At 40.8% G+C, this 14,780-nt stretch overlaps 1 long non-coding RNA gene across 2 annotated transcripts in view; it reads right to left on the bottom strand.

Annotated features, from left to right (window-relative positions):
* LOC115088695 overlaps positions 1 to 14,780 on the bottom strand; it is a 104,785-nt gene that overhangs the window by 49,682 nt on the left and 40,323 nt on the right. Inside the window, exons 2-4 of one of the 2 annotated variants that reach the window (XR_003855820.1) lie at positions 6,595 to 6,658; positions 4,697 to 4,774; positions 2,388 to 2,556 (exon numbers count right to left, since the gene is read on the bottom strand). This is a non-coding gene — a long non-coding RNA (uncharacterized LOC115088695). The remainder of the gene's footprint in view (positions 1 to 2,387; positions 2,557 to 4,696; positions 4,775 to 6,594; positions 6,659 to 14,780) is intronic. The other variant, XR_003855819.1, reaches the window with a different exon arrangement.

Raw genomic sequence — 14,780 nt, 5'->3', positions numbered from 1 at the left:
TCACCCCTGGAAGCCCGTGGTCCCCCTGGGCCGCTGGGACTTAGGTAGGCCCTTGGAGATGATGGTCCAGAAGAAGTCCAAGGTCAAGTGCCAGAGGGTCGTCGCTTACCAGTCCGAGGTCACACACCAAGGGATCGCCGCTTGCCAGTCCGAAGTCACACACCAGGAATCACCGCTTGCCAATCCAAAGTCAGGAACCAAGGAATCAATGAGACGAGACATGAACCAGGAAGCAAGATCCGAAGGACAAGAAGACTCACCGAAGCAAGCAGACTCGAACAACGCTGACAGGAGACGTTGCCAGGTCAAGGAATGAGCAGAGGAAGTCTCCTTAAATACTTCCTCTGCTCTGGCTCATTGGAAACAGGTGCAGGCACTTAAAGGGACAAGGTCCCTTTAAATTCAGAAAGGAGGCGTGGCCTCGCACCTAAGATGGTGGCGGCCATCTTGGATTCCAGGCCCGCGGGGGAAGCCGCCCGACACCGCGAAGAGGGAGCAGGGACGACTCCCAAGCCCGGCGACCATCGTAGAGACCCGCGCCGGTGCGAGGGAATGACAGACCATCAGCTTCCCGTGAATTACCCGACGCTGCCGCGGCGGCCCACCGGTCCGGGTCAGGTAGGGGGCTGCGGCTGCGGCCGTCTGCGGCCGCAGAACACAACACCCACCCTCCACAGCATGCCAGGATCTGCAGGTGCTGCTTTTTTCATAGAAGGATCAATAAGCAAATCAGAAGTACAAATTTGTGCATGCTATGGGGTGAAACCAGGACCAGATTAGTCTGGCCAGCAGAAATGGAACAAGTGGATAACCCTAACATTAGATGAAAATGTGTGGACATTCAGCACAGTTCAGTGGGTAACCCTAACATTAGATGAGAATGTGTGGACATTCAGCACAGTTCAGTAATAATGCTGTAGATGACGAGGAAATATGGGTTAACCAAATGTTACAGGGTAAATAATTTTCCTGAAACCCACATTCTAGTTGCAGGAGGTTGTGAGAGGAAGCTTTAATGAGCAGATACCTCTTCTTATAACAGAAACAAATATTGACATCAGAGAAGGCTAGGGAAGAGATTCTGATCCACCATTTATTTTCTATATACATACAATAGGGTCAAACGTCAAGGACCCGCTGAATGAGTAACATAACTTCATTTTGGCCATTTATCTTTAGCCAAAGTTTGAGCCAAACCTAACTGGCTACATTTATGCCTGCTATCTGTGCGGCTGGGGGTGCCTACCTGAGCATAGTCCAGCTGCGCTGAAAAACAGTGCTAGCCAGCTGTCATCAACATGCCCTGGCAACACCTTGGCAGCACCCATTTTTAAGTTGACTAAATTTATACTCCTTGCACATTTAGTCAGTTAAATTTAGCAGGTCGGGGGAGGGGGGCATTTTTAGCAGCAATGTCTAAATGACATGGTATCCTAAAGAAACTTTTACTTTTGAAAACTGCACAAAACTATGATTTGCCAGGAGGAAGGAGAGCAGAAATTGCATGAATCCTGGACTTCCTGCAGAAGAGACTGGACAAGGGCTTAGCCCTGAATTCCTTAGCAGTACAGGTGACAGCCATTTCATGTTTCAGGGGCCTTGCTGCAGGCGCTCAGGTTGCTACACACCCCCCATGTGGTATGCTTTCTGAAGGGGGACCTCAATCTGTCCTGAAGACTCCTGTCCCTTCGAACTCTTAAGGAGGGCTTCCATTGAAGATGGCTTTCTTGGCCGCAGTATGTTTGGCCATACATATTTCAGAGATGCAAGCTCTCTCATGCAGAGAACCTTATATGGTAATATTGCACCACATGATTATACAGAAGCCAGTACAGTCCTTTCTCCCCAACCTGATTTCTGCCTTCCATCTAAATCAAGAAATGGTGTTGCCGGCTTTCCGTGGGAAAGATGACAAAAGCAATGAAGGCAATCTGCACTTATTTGATATCCGGTGGGTGTAACAGAGGTATCTAAAGATGAAAAATCCATTAAGGAAAACAGACAGACTGTTTGTCCTATTTGGCGGATCCCAAAAGAGAGAGTCTGCCTCTAAATCCACCATAGCAAGTTGGCTCTTCAGCATATATACTCAATGGCAAACAAATGCCAGCAGCCCTGCGGACATATTCCACAAGGGCACAAGTATCCTCCTGGGCTGAAGCTTCTTCAGTCTCCCTGGGGGAGATCTAAAGAGCTGCAACCTAGCCATTACTACACTCCTTTACCAAGCAATTCAGGCTGGACATTCAAGCAAAGGAGGAAGTGGCTTTTGGGGCTGGGGTATTTAGGTAGGCCCTGTCATCCTCCTGGGGGGGGGGGGGCTTTGAAATTTTCCAAGAGAAATGGACTGGTCTACCAGACGAAGAGAAAGTTGTAATTATGCTTACCTGATAATTTTCTTTCCTTGAGTTCTGCTAGACCAGTCCAGGCACTATGTAGGAATACAGGGGCCACATGTAGCAGCAAGCTTCTCTCCTCTTTCTTCTTGCTTCCTCTCTCACACACTCTCTCTTCTCTTAAATTCCCTCTATGCCCTCCCTAAGAGGAGGGGAGGACCTAAAAAAAGAAAAACAGGGGTATTCTAGGGGGAGTTTTGTCCAATTGCTTTGACAGCAGACTACTGATGAGAGTCTTCGACCACTCTTCCTTTGTGCAAAGACTAAATTCATGAAAGAGGTGTGTCTTCTGCCTCCTGCAACTGAGGAGTGAAATAATCCCAAGAATAATGGACTGGTCTAGCAGAACTCAAGGAAAGAAAATTATCAGGTAAGCAATATTTAACCAAAACCCGGATTACATGTAGCTTTTGTACACCATCTTGGGTGAATTTCTTATTCAAAAAGATGGGAAATAAATTCAACTAATAAATAAATATATGTAATAAATGAATAAAGGTGCTCTATATCAAAATCAATTACAAAATGACTATTATTCAATGTGATAACTGTGTAACCTTAGTCTTAAAGCAAACCATCTGGCAGTGTAGAGCTTGCCCTATCTGCCTGCCGTTTTCTACAATTAAAAAAGTATATCAGGGCATAGGCAGCCCTATACCATCTATATAAATTCTAATCTCCACCCTTAATTCACAACTGTCCTCTTTAAAAGACAGCATTTACTAGACAAATACCACATATATTTACCTCATGCATACCATACAATCCTCTCCCTCTGCATTGCTGGTATGTCCTCATTATCTTTCAACCGCAAGCAAGGTTAGGGTCACTGTCCACTGAATCCTCATATCTCACACACAATGGCTCCATTACTGCTTTACCTTCTTTAAATCTCCAGTAGACATGCCAAAATATATAGGGTGCTGCCTTCATCCATGACACTCCTACAATCACCCTGATATCCTCCACAACACAGCCATCATACATATTGGCTGGCATAGTACGTTCAAGGCTAGATTGCCCTGCATGCTTTCTACTCTCAATGGTCAGACTAGGGATGCAATGTTAGTACTCATGGAGGGAAGCATGCTGTGCAAGAATAGTGGACACAAATGGAGGCCAAAGAGTGACCGTTCCCATTTCCTCTTCTTACACTTTCTCTAAAGTCTGCAGTCTAGAATCCCTAGGCAGCCCAAACAGGGTTGGTTCCTTTAATATCTGACCACAGAATAGAAAGGGAAACATTACAATATCATGCTCATTGTCTGATTGAGAAAGGGAGATGGATAGCATCTCCACTGCATATCCCCAACCTTTGCCTAAGAGTTTTCATGCAGCTGGTCAACCAGAACCAGTATTGGCATTAGAATTGTTACCCCTGGTGGATCCTCCTGCTCACTCCAGTAAGTCAAGCATGTTTTATGCATACTCTATCTGTGTAATGAGGGTAGAGAACACAAATATTGTGGATGGGTCAAATGTCTGCTGCCAGAATAAGAGTAAGTCTTGTCTTCACACTAATACTTGGCTTAGTACTTGGTAGACTCAGTTCACTAATTAATCTCTTCTTTTTTGGATGTTTTAGACTTATCCAGACCCCCTTGTGAATGCCGGTTCTAGTTCAGGAGTCAAAGCAGGGTACACTGTCAGAGAGATACTGCCTGGATGAGGGAGAATGAGCATTTATTCCCCAATGACTCTAGAAGGATACTCAGAGGTATACTCCATGAGTATTTCCCTATACATATCTGTCATTGTCCATCATGGAGTCTGGTGTGTTACGTCTGAAAATGTTTTTCATTTGGTTGTCTCTGTCTAGCATTCTAGTATGGTATCTGCTGTATTTTTCTGTCTTGTTTGTGTATGTCTTTTGGTTCTATTTTAACACAATGCCTAATCCTCCTTCTGTCTTTTTCTGTTGGACCTCTGCATGCTATGATGTTGCACACCTTCTATTCTTTGGGAGCAGTCCTGTGTTACTTGTACTGGATTTGTTTGTTCCATAAATAGTATTGCATTATTTGCCTTTCTTGGTTGCATTGTAGGTCTTCTCTGCATCCTGCCTATCTCTTTTTTGTTCATCCCTCTTAGTAAACTGTTAATCCTTTGTATCTAAGTTTCTTTTCCCCTGACTACTCAGAGCTTGCAGCTGTCTCTCCAAAGGGATGGTGTCTTGCAGTCCAAACATACCACTAATATGTGCATGCATGCCGTAGGCTTGCCCTAGAGATGAAGAGATGCCCTCTATTAGAGTTGAAGTTGTGTGTTGCCTTTTTTCCAACTTTACATTTGCTACTTACTGATTTATCTGGGAAGCATCCAGCGAGACTGTCTATTTTTATCCTTCAGCCTTGCTGGAACATTCTGATGCTCTGTCACTGGAAGAAGGAAGAGGAAACAGCTGAAGCATGTAAAATTCTACAGTCATTTGAAAGACATAACCTTTAGTCTCGATAATCCTGTCTAAAAAAGAAGAATCTGTGTTTATGACTAGCTCATGTGATTAAATATGCCTCTTTCAGCTTTTCATTAAGTGTATCTAAATATATTGTATATAACCTATTGAGCTATTCAAGTATATAATTAATCTATTTATTCTTTTTTTTTTTTAAATTAAACTACCTTTCCCCAATAGCTTGAGGCAGGCACATAATGTAAAACAAATTACAGTATTATAAAAAACAACATAAATTAACAAAATAGATTTATAGAAAAAAACCAATCATAACAAATAACATAACCTCAAACTACAACTACAAATTAAGTTCACTCATATAAATACATCTTTAATAAAATTAAAATAAAAAACACCCATATCTTCATTACAAACCTCCAGCAATCCAATTTAACTTAACCTAAACTAAGGCAAAACTAAAAATGCAGGCCTTTTTCTGTTTTATGTAGATAATTGCCTATTAAATGCAGTTCTCTAGGGATCAATTTCCAAATCCTAGGACTGGCACATGAAAAGGCCTTCTTTCCAGTTTCTGACAATCTGATCAATGGTACCAAAGAAACCACTAAAAGATGGAATATTGCAACAGATGGAATATTGCAACAGTATCCACGTGATCATTTTAGCAACAATTGCACAGTGGACAGTGAGCACTACAAAAGTTTGCATTCCAACACTGGGGTACCTAATGATTTTAAAGCCTACACATAGGCTTCACAGTCACGATAGCCGTATTTTTTTTACAGCATCGTATGAAGGTACACTCAGATTATTGACATCCATATAACAGGTCTTTTTTTGAATTCATAAGAAAAGCATAGCATCCTACCAGGTATGTAGGGGCATAAATACTCAGTCAGGTAATGAGGTTCATCATTCTTTAGGGCCTTAAAAGTTATACAGTATAACAAATTCACAATTAAATTGAACTGAAAGCCAATGCAAATTTTCTAGGGCAGATGAAACATGATCCTTAGAGGAAAATCCCCAAAGAATACAAGCTGCCATATTTTGAATCAGTTATAATCTTTGTAAATGTCTCCTAGAAAGTCCCACAAAGAATTACACAATCCAGTATTCATAAAATCAAAGCATGAAATACTGCAGTTAGATCACTGCTCTACAAATTAGGGCAAAGCTAATAATACCCAACTGAAAAAATTAAGAATGAACCACATATGTAATATAAGCAGACAAAGAGAGCTCTGAATCTAGCATCACTCCCAAAACATGGTCCTCCAATAAGACCTCCAAGACCTTATTCTCCAAAACCAGTTCTGGAAAAGTGGTAATTTAATTCAAAGCACACCTGGGTTTTCTTAGCATTCACTTTTAACCCTCATCTAGTTAGCTACTGAAAATAAACCCTGATTAAACTTTGGCGAGGTCATCTAAATGACTGGAACCAAAATCTGCATAAATCTGCAAATCATCCGCATATGTGAGGTAATTCAGTCCCAACCTCCTAACAATGTTCTCAATGGACAGGCATGCATGTTAAAAAGTGTAGGGGAAGTCACCGAAGGACCCCACCCCACCCCCTCCCCACCCCACTTCAATTCCCAAGAGTAAGCAAAGGAATTTCCAGTCTTCACTCTCTACATCCAATCCTCCAAAGAAGAGGAAAGCCAACTGAATTCTGTGCACCTGAGACCCAGACTGTGTATCTGGTTTAACAGGATAGAATGGACTATAGTGTCAAAGGCTGAAGAGAAATCTAAAAGAACCACCGCATACTCTTACCCCCTCATCTAGCCTGAGATGGAGGCCATCTGTCAAGCCCAGAAGGGCAGATTTCATGCCATACCTAGAAAAGAAATCAGACTGGTCAGGATCCAAAAGACTCAATTTTTCCAGAGATTGATCGACTTCATGGACTACTAGTCATTCCACCAGTTTCCCCCAAAAAGGCACATTCACAAGTGGCCTATAATTCTGTATGAGGGAACTGTCCAGGTTAAAAATTTTAATCAATGACTGAATTACTGATTCTTAATTTAGAGTGGAAACTACCTTCTTTCAGGAAGGTATTAGTAACAATGTCATAAATTCCAACAAACCTGATTTACTCTCCTTCACAAGCCAATACTGCCAAACATTAAGGAGGCAATTTTCAAACTGTCCACCCAGGGGCTTTGCAGCAGTTTTTAAAGTGAAAGTATGTCTAAACTTTCACATCAAAACTTGTCACAAGAACAAACTATGGCCTGGATTTATCAAAATGCGATAGTAAAAGTGATGTGTTTAATGGTAATATACAGTTTATTGCAATTTGTGCTAATTACCTATGCAAAGAGCTAAGTTAGCACAAAGTGTGATAACATTTTCAGACTTTGCAATAAGTGCCATACCTGTTGTATTTCTGTGAGAGAGAGAGAGAGAGAGAGAGAGAGAGAGAGAGACTAGCCATAATGTCTTCTCCCTAGATAGGTATTTGTATCCCTATGGGTGGCCCACCTAGTAACTCGAGGTGAGGTTTAGGTATTAGTGTAGGGGGTTAGGGGCCACTTTGACATTCAACGTGAGACGTACAAACAGAACAGTGGTCTCTTGTGAAGATTTGATGACCTTCGGAATGAGGAAACTCACCCAAAGATTATATTTGGGCAATGTTCTCGCCACCTAGCTTGATGTTACCCAGGTAGAGAGTCCATCTAGCTAGGTTGAGAGAAACTTGCACAAATCTCATCTTGGAGTGAGTTTCCTCACTCCGAAGGTCATCAAATCTTCACAAGAGACCACTGTTCTGTTCGTACGTCTCACGTTGAATGTCAAAGTGGCCCCTAACCCACAACACTAATACCTAAACCTCACCTCGAGTTACTAGGTGGGCCACCCATAGGGATACAAATACCTATCTAGGAAGAAGACACTATAGCTAGTCTCTCTCTCTCTCTCTCTCTCTCTCTCTCTCTCTCTCTCTCTCTCTCTCTCTCTCTCTCTCTCTCTCTCTCTCATGCTCCAGGTGCTGCAAATCTACTAAAATAGGCCCTGCAGGAGACAATGCACTAAAACCTTATCACACAGCTTAACACTACTAAAAAAAGGTGTAGTTAAGTCTGTGTGATAGCACTTTGCAGACTGGCAAACCCAGCCCACCTCTAACTCCTCCTCTTTTTCAAATTTGCATCGCACCATAAGATATGGTGCTATCGCATGCGATAAGCCCTTAACACATGCGAAAACGCCTTAGCGCATTTTGATAAATGACCCCCTATGTATGGTCTCTTGCACCTGCTTTTCCTGTGGTTAGAATTTTGCTTCGAAGTTGCACACCAAGATTTGAAAATGCTTTCTATGCGCATACTTTTCCATGTCCTTAGGAACACTTCCTCTCAATGGGGGTAAAAGCATGCACATTGCGAACAACGCATAAACTTTTAACCTCTTTGATCAACCGGTGCAAAACACATTTTAGCTGTATAAATCATTTGGAAAACTGTCCTCCCTTCTAAGAGATGATTTTGTGGTTTTGTTAATTGTAGCCAATCCTTTTGACCTTTTGAAATATTCAATTGATTTCCCACTTCTCTTTCAATTTTTTGGTGCTTCACTGCTTTCCAGTCATAAGATCTGATAAACTTAGTTGATAGGGCTCATCTTAAGAAATGACTCCAAAATGTAACATTGTAATTGAACATTACAGCTTTTGTAATTTTCATTCAATATATCTGTAACTAGCAATTACTAAAAGACAAAAGACTGAGGAACTTTCAACATAGTCAGAGAAGCAAAAGACCCGAAGTTGTGGAAGTCATCATAACATTCTGGCAAACAATGTCCCTAAACCTAATAATAAGGGACCTTTCAGTTCAGAATAAGCTCACCTTTCAGTTCAGAATGAATTAATGGGTTAGTGGCTGTTGGAAGGAAACCTGATTTTCATCTTTATATTAATGAAATATTCTTCAAACAAATGCTGCCAACACAAACAAATATTATATACAGCTAATCTTCTTAATGTCCTCAAGGGTCCCTTACAACAAAGGATCTTTGGAAATCTTTTCCTCCATTTGTACTGTCATCAATTTCCTTCTGTAGTCATCTATTCAAATATATACTGCAAAAATGCAGGAAAAAAGTGAGATCTGGAATCAAGGACCTGTAAGCTTCCCTAAATGTAACATAGTTTGATGGCTTTCAGCTCTACTATACTATTTTTCCCAGTCCCTAAAACTTGTGTGGTTGCATAACTCAGTTCAGAGAAATGTTTCTTATTAATTAAAGCATGCATGCCTTGAAAAGCATCCAGAAATTGTATCAAAACTATCATTAACTCTTCCCATCAAAGATTAATGGTAAATTTAGCCAGCTTTGCATTATCCCCAATACTTAGTAAACTACCTTCTTAGTGGATCTATTTACTGAGGTGAGGCATGTAGTAACGTGCATAAACCAACATTTTTTAATGGTATTAGTGAATAAGCTGCAGTACATAACACGCATTACCATGCACCACTCTTTAGTATAGATCCCATAGACTTTGAAATTTCAATGCCTAAGTATCTGAAGCTATCTCCTGCCTTTTTAATAGGGTATTTACTATAGATTGCATTTATGTTATACTACATACCAGAGGGATTTTGCCCAATTGATTTCCAAGCCTGATAAAGCACCAAACTCCATAATTATATGTAATACACAATGCAAGCTTAAATTTGCTTTAGAAATGTAGAGTAGGAGGGCAATTTTCAAAGGCACTTATGAGCATAAAACCCAGTTTGTGCATACTAAATTGGCATCCCGGACTGGAGTTGGGAGCGGGGATTTAGGATTTACATGGATACTTTTGATATTCAAAAATATGCATGTAAATCTACATACACAAAATGATATCTGTTTTCAAGTAGGTGTGACTACATGCACCTATGCCCTGAAAGGCCCACGCACATCCGCCAATTTTCAAAGCATAAATCCACTTTGAAAGGTCTAGCTAAAGTCTGTGAACAAGAAGTACTCAAAAACTTTAACCTATGCAGGCTGATCTGAAAATGAAATCATCTGTTTAAAATGATATGATTTTAGAAATACTCCCAGTGGCCTTGGGCTGGTGTCTCTGTGGCAGTGCTGCACATATCGAGGACTGGAGTTTGATTCCCTGGCCAGGACTCTGCTCCCTGGGCTGACAAGGAGCTGGGGATGCTGCAGAAGTAGCATTCACAGTCCCTAGGGAGTAGGGAGACCCAGCCTTTGATCAACAGTGACGCCTAGTGGACAAGTTCAGGTTGCTCAGAGAGCTATGGTCTGTGGCTCCTAGCCAAAGACTGTCACTGACATTCCCTGTGACCTTGGGCAAGTCATTTTATCTTCCATTGCCTGGGGTACCCATTTAGGGGTAAATTTTAAAAAAGACCGTGTGGGCGTCCATGGGCACGCGGGTTCCAGGCACGCACATGTGGATGCGCCAGTTTTATAACATGCGCACGTCACCGCATGCATGTTAGAAAATCTGATACCCTCGCGCGCGCAAGGAGGGGTTATTTTGTAAAAAATGCGTAGTGACGCGATCGGGCCTTTGCCAAGTTCCCTATCCCCCTAACTAACTTTCCTCCCTTTTCCCCTTTCCGCCCTGACCCTTAAATCCACCCAACCTACCCTATTTTGTTTTATTTAAAAACGTACCTGCTCTTCCGAGCAGAAGTAAGTTGAGCGTGCCGGCCGACTACCAGCGCGCGCTGTCCTGGCCAGCCCCCCACCCTGCCCCTGCCCAGACTCCACCCATTTTTAAAGGCCCAGAACTTCCGTGCGTCCCAGGAGATAATGTGCATGGCCAGGCCATTTTGAAAATGCGCACGGCGCGCGTGTGGCCCAGCCACACACGTATCTCACAGGATTTCCCACGCTCCAGGGATTTAAAATCCCCCCCCCCCGGTTAGATTTTAAGTTTTTAGGGACAGAGACTTATTGTACTTAAAATCTGAAACAAATGTTGTAAGCTGCCTTGAGCATTATTTAGAAAGGGGAACTAAAAATCAAAAAACATATTATAATTATTATTAAAGTAAGTTGGGTGGAGATATAAAACTAGGGGAATTTCAAGTAGCTGCCAGGCTGTAGGCAGACAGCAGGAAGATATTGCAAAAGGTACCTGAGTCCAGACAGAAGAAACAAGTAAAGATATAGTAGGAGGCATGCAGGACTCAGGAGAGCCAACAAACCTTTCCAGTGGGTAAGGACAATTTAGTTTTAGAGAGGGTTTGGGTCGGGGAAAGGGATCTCACAGATTGGTGAGGGACAGGGGAGGGAGAATGAGAATTGGGGATGGGGATGGGTAAGAAGGGAGACTGGGAATAAAGGAAGGAGGGAGGGAGGACTGGGGAGGGAGAGGAGAGGGTGAAGGAGAGGAAAGGAGAGAGAATCTTGACCTCTCTCATCCCAATGTTGGGTCTCCCACCTGTTGCGGACTTTCTTCCCCATCAATCTCCTCTCTTCATCCCCAACCTCATCTCTGCCCTTCCTGCAAATCTTCTCTTCTCCTCTGTATCTCTCCATTTATTCTCCACAAATCTCCTTTCCACCCCTCGTACGTCTTCCCCCAAACTGATCTCCTTTCCACCCCTTGCCAACTCTCCCAAGCCCCATTCATGGATCATCTCTTGTCCTCACCAGTGCCACTGCCCACCCTCCCATGGGTGCAGGCTGGTTCCTGTGATGGCAGCAGCAGCATGCTGTGATTCTGGAGACTAAGCTGGCTGACATGCTCTCACAGGCCCCCATCCCCATGCAGAAGCCAGGAGAGATGAGACCTGTGAGGGGACAGTAACCATCTCAGTCCTTGTGAATACAGCACGCTGCCATTGCCTCTTCCTCTGAACCACTGGCCAGTCTTACTCTTGCACTGGGGGAGAGGGAAGAAGTGACAGAGAGAAGAGGTTTGCAGCATCAGTTTTGGGTGAGAAGGAGCAGAAGATCTGGGTGGGATCTGGTAGAGGGCTGGCATGGACCAGTGGTTTCCAGCAATTCTTCAGGAACCAGCCAATTCCACAGCAAGTGTCATCGTTATGGAACTGCAGGAAACCAGGGGTCCTGGTTATACGGCACCAGAAGAAATTATTGTTTAGAAAATATTACAATAGGATATTTATTGCTATTGGGTTATTTCTTATTGATTATCTAAGTCCCATAATTATTTTGATAGCAACAAACGCAAGGAGTAGAATCGGTATAAAAATGGACTTTATTGAATCTTGCCCGACTCTGGCCGAGTTTCGCTCAATGAGCTGCCTCAGGGGCTATTGCAAACAAATAAAAGACACACGTACATATATATTTGAAACAACAAATAAAATGAAATATAAAATGTTGTATAAATCATATTAAATCATAATAAACAATATAATATAATAAAAACAGGCATACTATTATATAAACATAAATTGAATTGACTTCAAACATGCACACATTATACATATAAGTGTACAAATCTATATGCTATCATTTCAATAAAACAAATGTATGTGTGTGTGTACAAATATCAAATGGCATACAATGAACAGATAAAATACAAAGGGGAGAACTTGTATATATACAAAGAACTTGATAAAACCTTAAATAAGGGGATTAATTAATTAAAAAATTAATTAAAAAATTAATTTAAAAGATATATAGCAAATTACCATTATGTGTATCAAAGATATTAGACGAATGTATACTGTATATTAGTATATTAGTCTTGACTACTTCAAGTACCTCTCGTATATATATATTTATATTTTGTAATCAATATTGTTCTTAGGAACGCTCGAAGCGTATTGCTTTGTATGTGTCTCACAGACCCCGTTGCCGGCGGCAAAGTCAATCGCGGCTGCAAGAAGGCAGAGGGAAACACAAAGTTTTCAAATACCTTTTTAGTTTCGGTACCCTACAGGCAGAGTAGCTTTAGTTATGTAAGGCAATGATATTGGTTGTATCTTTCATTGATTTAAATCCTCTTTCTCTTCGTGCTTTGGCATTTTAAAGAACTAAAACACCATTGCGTTTACAGCGGTTTGCTGTTAAAAGTGGCTGATTTAAAACCAGATTTCATAGGTAAAAATATTTTAATATATTTATGTTTTTTTTTACTATTTTACATTTTGTGGCAATTGTAGTCATTTACTTTTTTATTTTTTCCTTTTATTTTAAGTCAGTTTTGCTGATGAATGCTTCTCTAAGTATGATATGAGAGATCCATGCTAATCTGAGCCAACTCAAGTGGCTCTTAAGGTACTTATTTTGTTTTTATTCATTCGATGACATGTTGTTTGTACTAATATTATAAGAGGACCCTGAAAACCATCCACATGCATCATTTTTTCTTTTTTCTTTTTCTATTTTTTACTCCCTTTTTTTTACTTTTTCATCCCTTTATTTTTTTCTTCTCCTTTTCTTTCTTTCTTTTTTTCTTTGGTTTCTATTAGCTTTTTAAGTTTATACACATGTTTTTCTTTAATTTCAGTATACATTCATCTAATATCTTTGATACACATGATGGTAATTTGCTATATATCTTTTTAATTAATTTTTTAATTAATTAATCCCCTTATTTAAGGTTTTATCAAGTTGTTTGTATGTATACACATTCTCCCCTTTGTATTTTATCTGTCCATTGTATGCCATTTGATATTTGTACACACACACATACATTTGTTTTATTGAAATGATAGCATATAGACTTGTACACTTATATGTATAATGTGTGCATGTTTGAAGTCAATTCAATTTATGTTTATATAATAGTATGTCTGTTTTTATTATATTTATTGTTTATTATGATTTAATATGATTTATACAACATTTTATATTTCATTTTATTTGTTGTTTCAAATATATATGTATGTGTGTCTTTTATTTGTTTGCAATAGCCCCTGAGGCAGCTCGTTGAGCAAAACTCGGCCAGAGTCGGGCAAGATTCAATAAAGTCCATTTTTATACCGATTCTACTCCTTGCGTTTGTTGCTATCAGCCATCTTGGATCGGTTGTCGGTTTGTTTTCTTGGACCATAATTATTTTGTCATTAAAGCATTCATAATAACAACAATTAACAATAGCATTTTTTTTTAAGTATGTACAACTAAACAGGGGTACATCTTCAACAGAGTGGCCATCTTCAGAAGTATGCTTGTACTTTTAAACCCAGCCAGTTTCAGAAACAAGGTACCTGCATACATTGGGTTTGAATATCGGCTTGTTGTTATATAGCGAAAGGTTCATATATACACTTAGGTGGTGTTGAATGATGATGTTATGGGTATGCCTACTACACATGTACAGATTCTTATTCAAAAGCCATTTGGCCAGATAATTCAAAATGTATCCGTATAAATGGCTAGACCTGCATATTTAAAGACTTGTGCGCCTAAATAATAGCTACATAATGAATTATGCGGCTACAATTTAAGCACAGAAGCCAGGGGCAATCCAGAGGTAGATGGTAGACGTTTCGGGGAGGAGCAGAATTAGTTGTGTAACCCCTTCTTCATGTACAAGTCGAGTATGGAGGGGGATATAAAGTTATTTGTAAGTTCTTTGGGGCAGGGACCCTGGCTAGCTTTTACTTCTCCTCCCATCCCAAGGTGTAGGTCCTTCTGACTAGGGGTGGAAAGGAGTCTTCTCTGGTCCCAGTACGGGGTGACTAGTGAGCTGTGATAGAGCTCCCTCATTCTGCTGTGAGTTGTGTGTTGGGTGTCAAACAAACCACACTCAGACCATATAGGCAGTGTCCAAAATAATGCTTTACTGAAACAGTTTCGTTGAATGGCACAATTAAATATGGCAAATCATATACCACAGCCTCTGCAGTTTCTCTCTTAATTACAGATCTTTTCTCCTCTATCTGTGCATTAGTCTTTATTAAGCCAGGAATCCATCCATACTTCTGAATTAGATTGTGCAGTAATCCCTCTGGACTAGGCCCCCTTGGCTGGAAGGGAAACCCCTCCCACTGGAA

This window comes from Rhinatrema bivittatum, chromosome 3 (assembly GCF_901001135.1).
Source record: "Rhinatrema bivittatum chromosome 3, aRhiBiv1.1, whole genome shotgun sequence".
NCBI classification, from domain to species: Eukaryota; Metazoa; Chordata; class Amphibia; order Gymnophiona; family Rhinatrematidae; genus Rhinatrema; species Rhinatrema bivittatum.
The sequence above is the reverse complement of the archived record's forward strand: the minus strand, read 5'-3'. Positions and strand labels throughout refer to the sequence as shown.